An 8,748-nucleotide genomic window follows, 5' to 3' on the forward strand; every position below is an offset into this window, starting at 1 on the left:
AAAAGTAGAATTGACAACCGCAGCAAAGACCAAGGAACCAGATAGTAGACTGGTTCTCTGGAACCTCTCCAGATAAGGAGAGGACAGGAAATTGTCCACATGTGCTCTGGATGGCTGCTCCTCATAAGGAGACCGTAGGAGAGCAGTCTCCCTTGGGTGTGAGTGCTGGGAGACGACAGGAATAACATCTTGCTCACAACTGCAGTCGGTGCCTTTTAAAGTTTGCTAACCTCGCTTTCTAATCACTTTCAGAAACTGCTTATTAACTACTTTTAAGCTATTAGAGACCTTTGGAATGACAAGTTTGAAAACACTGGGTGAGTTTGCCTTCAGTCCTGAATGAAAGAAAATTTTAATCATAAGCTTAAAGAATTTAAGGAATTTGAAATAAACAGCAAAAAGCTAATAAGATTTTGATCTTAAAAAGTTATAAACACAGGTTCCATCATCTTCACCAACCATTCCTCTATTTTGGGTAGTACTGAATCTTTCCATCTTTGTGCATACAACAATGTCGCTGCAGTCATCATGTACAAAAACAAAGTTCCGTGACTTTTTTTCCAACTGTTTGTCCATCAATCCCAAAAGAAAAATCTCTGGTCTCAATTATGCAGTAATCTTTAAAATCCTCTGAATCAGTGTGTGCATTTGAATCCAAAATTTTCCAGCTTCTCTACACATCCACCAAACATGATAGACTGTCTCCTCTTGTCTTTCACACCTCCAGCACAAATTTGAAGTGCCTTTATACACTCTAGATAACTTCTTTGGTGACATACACCAACCATCACTTTACAAAAACTCTCAAGATTACAACACAGTGCAAATTTTAATCCCTTCAAACACACATCCTTCCATTGTTCCATCTGTAAACCATAACCAAAAATTTTAGTCCACCCTTTCATACACTCCTTTACCTGTTTCAAATTTCGATAAAAGCTCATATACCTCGGCAGTTACATGTTCATCACCTGCACACAATTCCATTCCAAACTCAGTCCCACAATGCTCAAAACCATAAACTCTTTTGTCTACTTCAAATCCATCTAACACCTGTGAATAAGAAAACCACTGACAACCACATCCCTCTGCCACCAGTTCTTCCCCTGAGATGGCTAAATTGACTTCTTTGATCAGAGAAAAGACAGTATCTATGTTTACTGCTAACTGGAAACCCTTTATGGACTTTTTTCATAAAACAGAAAAAAATGAACTTATGATTTATGGTTTTGGTGATTAGACAGGATACATTATAGAAAGAAGAGAGTTATGTTGTAACCGTAGAGTAAGAGGTAAACCTATAATTGTACTTAGAACTTCTGTAAATAAAATTGGAAGCTATTTCTTTTTTCTTTCTTTTGTTTTTCTTGCATTTTTAGCTTTCTCTTTTCTTTTTCTTACTTTATATTAGTTTTTATCTTCCTTTTTAAAAATTACACCCACACACACACACACAGGACTAAGGGTCCAAATACCTTTGGAATATAGAAACATTTACAGTATGATTTTGGAATTAATTATAAAGAACAAACAGCTTCTCATGTGAAATAAATCAGTTTGGTTTTTGCAAGACATAACAAAGATAAGTAATATTATGATTTTAAAAACTAGATACTAGAGGGGACTAAAGATTCTAGGCAAAGGGGAAAAAAGCCTACCTTTTGTGTTAATTAACTGGGACCTACAAAATGATGCAAAATGTTGTAACATTGAAAATATTAAAGGAGACTTTTGAAGAATGGAGCCAGAAATTAGCCACAATATCAACAATATCAGTCTATGGATAGACTATGTCCAAAAGACGTTATTAAAGAAATGTCAGATGTGGAACAAATTTTGTCTGACAAGATAGAGATGGTACTGAAAGTAGATTTACAAATGACAGGCCAGAAGAATGACTTGGAAAAGGATGTCTCACTGGATATACAGAAGAAACTGGCTGATGTTTTAAAATTCAAAAGGGAAATACAAATGATAAACAAAAAAAAAATGACCTGGATAATTTTTTATTGGATTTATGAAAGAGGCTTGTTAAAGACCTGAAGAACTCTGTGCAATGGGGTAAAGAAGAAATGAAGAGAAATCAAATCCTAGAGCAATATTGGAATGAACTACAGATTAAGACTGTTAGAAATAAAAGGAAGAAATATAAAGTTGGTTTATTTGATCAAGGTTAAAACAAGGTATGTTGTTACTTCTAGCAACCCTTCATGGACTTTCTGCTGACACTAGGACTGAAAAGATAATATTTTATAGATTTGGCTATAGATAAGGGACGGGATGTGGGATGAAGAGATAATTGTTTGTATCCTTAGAGGGAGTGAAGAGTCATATTTATACTTTTTATACTTCTTGTGATGAAGGTTGGAAGTCACTTCTTTACATATTTCTTTTCTATTATATTCTCACTTTTCTCTTTCTCCTTTTTTCCTTGCATTTTACTTTCTCATAAGTTTAGTTTGTATTAGATTTTACTATTATAATCAAAATTCTTAATCAAAATTATATATACTAAACCTTTTCATTTTTGAACATGTATTTCTCTCTTTTGCAATCCAGATTGGACTCACTACAAGTATAAAATCACAAGAAATACATTAATGATGTTTGGTATGTTTAAGAACATCTAGTTCCCAGTAGTTGATGTCTTAACTTTTTGTGAGGGAGGGAATAGAAGAAAGATTAGCTGATGGTAAGGATTAGCTGATGGCAAGGATATCAACCTACAGCCAAAGACCTTCCTGCTTCTGTGAAATTAATAACAATTAATAACATAAACTGTGTGCCATGTTTTACTCTCCTGAAAGAAGTACAAAGGGCAATTCAGGATCTAGAATCTAGCCCAGTGTTTTTCAAACTTGGCAACTTTAAGATGTGTGGACTTCAACTTCTAGAATTCCACAGCCAACACTGATCTAGACAATAGCAAAGATTTTTCTGCAACTCAGATAATGAAGTGGACTAGATCTTCATCTTAATGTACTGGATAGAATTAAAGCATTCCCCAATGCACTCTTCAGACTTGACAATGTACTATGCATTTAAAATATCTGTGGTTTCTTTGCTTGCTTGTTTTTAATAGCTGTTATGGCTTGTGCGTGTGAACCACAATGGTCAGCAAGCTCGTTCCTCTCATGTTATAATGCAAGGAGGACCTGCTGCTGCCAGCAGCTGCTTTTCATTGTGGCAGAGAAGCTGGCAAGGACAAATTTTCACAACATACCTCTCTCTTATTTCAATGTAGGTAGAACCAAATGAGATATTGTAAATGCAGCTGTACCATACAGCTAAACCCCACGTGGCAGCCAAAGTCTTACAGGGCCCAAGTTGCTCCTGAGACTCATTTTTGCACCCTGCCCCCGCTTCTCCCCAGATTGTCTCACCAAAATTCAATAGTGGGTGGAGTGGTTTTGCTTTGTTTTTTTTTGTTTTGTTTTTGGCGATTTTCTTTTCCTAAAAGAAGAGCTAAAATGTCCCTGTTGACTGTATACAAATCAGAATGCTCCCATTTATTCCTTCGAATCCACCAAACTGCCTGCTCCCCGCTAGGCCAAAAAGCTTTGCCTTTGCTCCTTCACTTCACCAGCCACACCTACTCTGATCCTTAAAGGGTGAAAACTTTTTTTTTTTTTATGAATATGCAGTTTCAGCTGCAAAAGAATTATGAATTTACTTATTTCTGATCCAGAAGAATTATGATGCTGACGCCTCTTTCATCTTCGGTAACTTTCCGAATAAAACTTAGTTCACCTTTTCACAACCGATACACTGCCAGGAGTAAATAATTCCTTATTGCCCCCTAAGACCCCAGATCTGCCTTTAGCAATAAGCAGAAGGAGATGGATGCCTCAGGCAGAGAATGTTATGAAACAGGGAAAGTAATGAGGTGTTGAAGAAGAGGGGTTTTTCAGCATCCTAACTTGCTCTGCTGCTTGGTGCTCTGCTTCATTACCAGGCTGAAGCAACCAGTTTCTCAGACAGGGGGCGTTTTACTATTTGTTCCTGGCAGCAAAAAGTTTTCTGCATCAGAATATATGGGGTTAGAATATGTTGCCTGAATGCACATCCTTTTACTCTCTCTTAAATTACCTCCTTTGGTCATTGTGTTGCTTTTCCATAAACCAAGCACAATCTTTTTGGAACTTCTTATACTCCACAGGGATGTTCACTGTTCTGCTGCCTTAGTTATTTCATTACTCACCTGATCACCAGATCATAGAAAAGTTTGGTTCATTTATTCCAGCACTCAGTCCCCACGCTAAAAGCAGATTTGGGGCAAGAGGGGGGTTAGTATATCATTTTTTAAAATGTCTGATTAGATCTATTTTTGAAATATAAGTAACGGTAGAAGAGCCAGTTGTGCGATCAAAGAAGAAGGAATCAGACTGACATTACCAGAAAGAGACTAGACAACCCATGACCTGTTGGGTCATCCTTCTTTCCACATATAATATAGGCTGGCGCCATTTCCCCTCTCCTCACAACCCTCAGCAGAGCCCCAGTGAAACCGCCCCCGCCTTCCCCTCCTCAGCTGACCCACAGAACTGCCTGCCACTTTGCTGGGGGGAGGGGGAACAAAGGGAGCTGCAGACCAGAAGGAAAACAACACCCCTATTCCCCATCCCGGCATGTCCCCAAGGGCCCCCTCCCTCCAGGGAGGAAGAGGGCTCACCCGTCGATCACCAGCGCCCCCCAGCCAGCCCTACCTTGCTAGCAGGCATCCAAGTCGATCCCTCGTCCTTCCCTCGCTGCCCACTGCTGTTAAGAGATTTCAGTTTTCGGTCTTGGTTCCAAAGCAGTCAATCACTGCTCGCCTGTCGGGCCTTGCTGCTAGCATATTGGGCGCAGGGGCCAGAGGGAGGCAGGAAAGAGGGTGGGGATATGCCCATCCCATCTTCCCTTGCACCATGCAACCTATGGGTTTCTGAGAAGTGTAATCTGAAATCATGATAACGTGACGGTGGCTAACTGCGGCGATGCTGCAGTGGCCACAACATTGCAGATAGAACTGGTGTGAAGATCCTTGAAATTTCAATTCCACAGGAGTCATGGGTTCCAGATTTTAGGTGCATTCTTTAAGTTAGCCCATCTGAGATACCTTGCTTCAAAAATTGTTACCCCACGATGCACCATTTTGGCCAAATGAAGGTTACGAACAGACAGAAGTTTAGTAGTATATAGATTCCACCTGTCTCCTCACTTATAGCTCTGCCTAATATAAACAAATGCACAATATAGACTCCATCTCAAATAATATATTGGCCATATAAGTGTGCAAACACCTCTTGTACATCCCTCCAAAAATGCGGATGTTACAGATCCTTACAGATTCCTCTAAGAATGCATGACATATGAGAAGATGTGTCTCATGACTGTTTACTAAGTGAGAATTTACTATGGCATGTGTGCAATCTCTTGGTAAGATATTCCTCTCTGTTCTAGTTTCAAGTGAAGATGATCTTCCTATGCTAATTGAACCTAGATTTCTGATCTGGGACAGAAACAAAAATTTTACCTTTGGGGAAGCTTACCAAGCAAGTATATGCACATTGTGATTAATAGCTATGAGGTAAATTATTGTATATATTCATTATACATGTAGGAGTCCTAAGTGTACCAGCATTTTCCTCATACAGGAATCTGCAACGTTTTCATAGTCAGTTTCTTACCAATCTCCTTTCCATAGGATCCATGTTCTCTCCCATTCAAAAGTCTGTGATATTTTCTATTCATTGCTATTCCACTTTTGACATATCTGGAGAAAACACCATATGTGTAAGTTGTAAAATGTTTAGCTGCCTTATTTTCATACAGAATAATGGCAACAACAAACCTGATACTGTTAAAACACCCAGACATTTGCCAAATGGAAGACTTATTTGAGGATTTGAGTGTTTGCAGTTTAATAATTCATGCAAAAAAGGGAAAGTAAAAACTGGTGGTAGAAGTGATTTCCTGAATAGGCATCCAGACATATGCAACAAAGGGCATCATAAGTTGCCCAATTCAAGAGGAAACAAAACCACTGATGCAAAAAACTACTGCTTCACGCATGATGTGCATATCTGTAGCAGGAGACCAAAACCAAGTATGAAACACAAATATAAATTTGGGAGAGAGACAGTAATAAGGATTCACATGTGCTTTCTACAATAATATCCGACTGAAATCCAAAACTTTATGCAGAAACATCCTCAGTGCATTTTATATTCACTAATACATGCATACATTCATGCCTCAATTACCTTACATCCAAAGCTGTCAAGATGACACACAGAAATAAATACAACCAGAAGCAATAAAATAAAATTTACAGTGGGGAGGGGAACCAAAACAGTCACAAGTACTAAAATACCTAAAATGGTAATGGGATATGAATGGTCTCTATTCATATGAATATGCTTTTGAGTCAAAAACATAAAAATATAAGAGTCTGAGAAAATACAAAAGTGTGTGTCTAAAGGGCAAGATAAATGCTGAAAAAGCTTATTCAGGAGGAGTCATTGGATAAGTCTCACTTAAAGCATCTTTTAGCAACACCATGGAATTATTCTTCCTTCCATTAAGAGAATTCCAAGGGAAAAAAACAAACAATAAATGGCCCATCTGTGAGGGGACTCTTTTGGGAAATGGTACAGACCAGCAACAAACTGACTGTTTTTATCTTCCCTGTGTTTCCCCAGGGAGGCTTTTATAAAAAAAAAATTAAAGTTATTTCCCACCTTACCACTTATTACTAACCCTATGCTGTCTTATACTATACCTACACTAACATCTATGTCTATGTCTACATGTGTTGCTTGTTCCTACATAGTCTCTTCTTTGTTGCTTGAACTTACACCAAAGTCTTCAGCCACCATGTAGCCACCTTCAAATTGGTTTCTGTTGCTGTCAGCTGCTGTTCTAAACTGCTGATGAAGCATTGGTGTGGCAGTTTCGTAGTCTGTGCTGGAGTGAGAAAGGAAAGGTGCTTCACCAGCTTCTGGCTGGCTATAACTTCTCAGTGTTGCTGGTGGAGTGGTGAAGCTGCCGGGCTCTGCCTCTCCTTTCAGCTTGTCTGCTGCTGGTTTGGGGAAGTCCAAGCCTGCTCCTCCTTCACCATCAGTTGTCTGTTGAGCTGATGGCTACTCCACTCCCTTAGCTGCAACAGCCTTCTTTCTGCTCTCCCACACAATGCAACTCTTCCTCTACACACCCACTCTGATGCTCTCAGTGTTTTCCTTTTATACTTTGAAAGCAGCGTGGTGCAGTGCTCTTCAGGCTGTCTTAAAGTCCCAGGGGAGAAAAGAAAGGGAAGGAAGAGCTCAGATGGCCATTGCAAGGCTTTCCTTCCACACCATCCTTGTTGGTCTTTCAGGAGGCTATCAAGACCCGGTTCTTCTGCAGGACCTTTGGGAATGAAATGGGTGCAAGGATTCTGTGGTTGATGCAAGGTTGCCTAGTGGATTGGTTTTATTTTAGTTATATGCTGCATCTTCTAGCCTAATTTCAGGTTTAGAATGAAGCAGCATAAAAGCCCCAATAATAAACAGAGAAAAAGAAGAGCAAGAATGTATTCAAACACTTATTGACCTCACGGAATAATATTGATCAGTCTTTCCATTATATTAATAAAGAGCCGGTTCATAAGCAGAGAGTAAATACATACCATCAGTCCAAGATTCCAAATCCAGTGTAGTGCTATCTTTCCATTGTAAAAAAACTAATATTTTTGCTATGATCAGTACAGCCAGTAAAACTTTCTGGGGTGTCTAGGAAAATGAAAGGTTTTGTTGAACAAATCTTATCTTAAAATCATGAGACACCCTCAATCTTATTTAAGACCTTTAACAAATGGTTTGTTAATGTGTGATATCCCAACTCTTTATTCCAAAACTCTTGCAAATAGCTACTATCTACCTTAGAAATAGTCTAGATCTGTCTATAGAAATATATTGTTGAATTACTTCAGTGCTGATAATAAATCAAGAGTTTTATATGCTGTTAATGCACCTAGAGAGCCAGTTTGGTGTAGTGGTCAAGGCATCAGGCTAGAAACTGGGAGACTGTGAGTTCTAGTCCTGCCTTAGGCACAAAGCCAGTTGGGTGACCTTGGGCCAGTCACTCTCTCTCAGCCCTAGGAAGGAGGCAATGGCAAACCACTTCTGAAAAACCTTGTCAGGATTGAACGGATTAAAAAAAAATGCACCTAGACCACACTGAAAAAGCAAAAGATGTTTTAACTGAATAAGCAGCCATTCTGGCATTTCCAAATTCAGATTCCTCTTCTGCAGTGTCTCAAATGATTTTAAAAAGTCAAGGAGAGTTAAATTCTTGGACCCTTGGAAAACTATAATTTACATACAGAAAATCTAGGGGGGCTGACTTTCCCATTAAAAACTTTCCTAATAACACATCAACCTGTTTGAAATACCTTAAAATATGGGGATCCTTCTAAGTCTACATAGCAATCTTAAGTAATATTCATTTTCCTGCCATTAAATTAATAATGCTTTAAAATGGTATGTCCATTCCTTCGCCATCCATACCTATGAAGCACCTTATGCTTAAACCAGCCCAGTATTCAAAACAGACCCTTAACCGCCAGGCCGCATGCACCAAAGCCCCTCGGCTCGGCTCGGCTCGGCTCCTTCCGGAGCGGGCGGCCAGTTCGTGAGAGCCGGGCTCCTTCCTCGGGATGGAGAGGAAGGGGCGGCTGAGCAAAGGCCTCCCGGGAGCAACGCGCTCGCGCCCTCCGAGAGGGCAAAG

Source organism: Candoia aspera, chromosome 6, assembly GCF_035149785.1.
Source record: "Candoia aspera isolate rCanAsp1 chromosome 6, rCanAsp1.hap2, whole genome shotgun sequence".
NCBI classification, from domain to species: Eukaryota; Metazoa; Chordata; class Lepidosauria; order Squamata; family Boidae; genus Candoia; species Candoia aspera.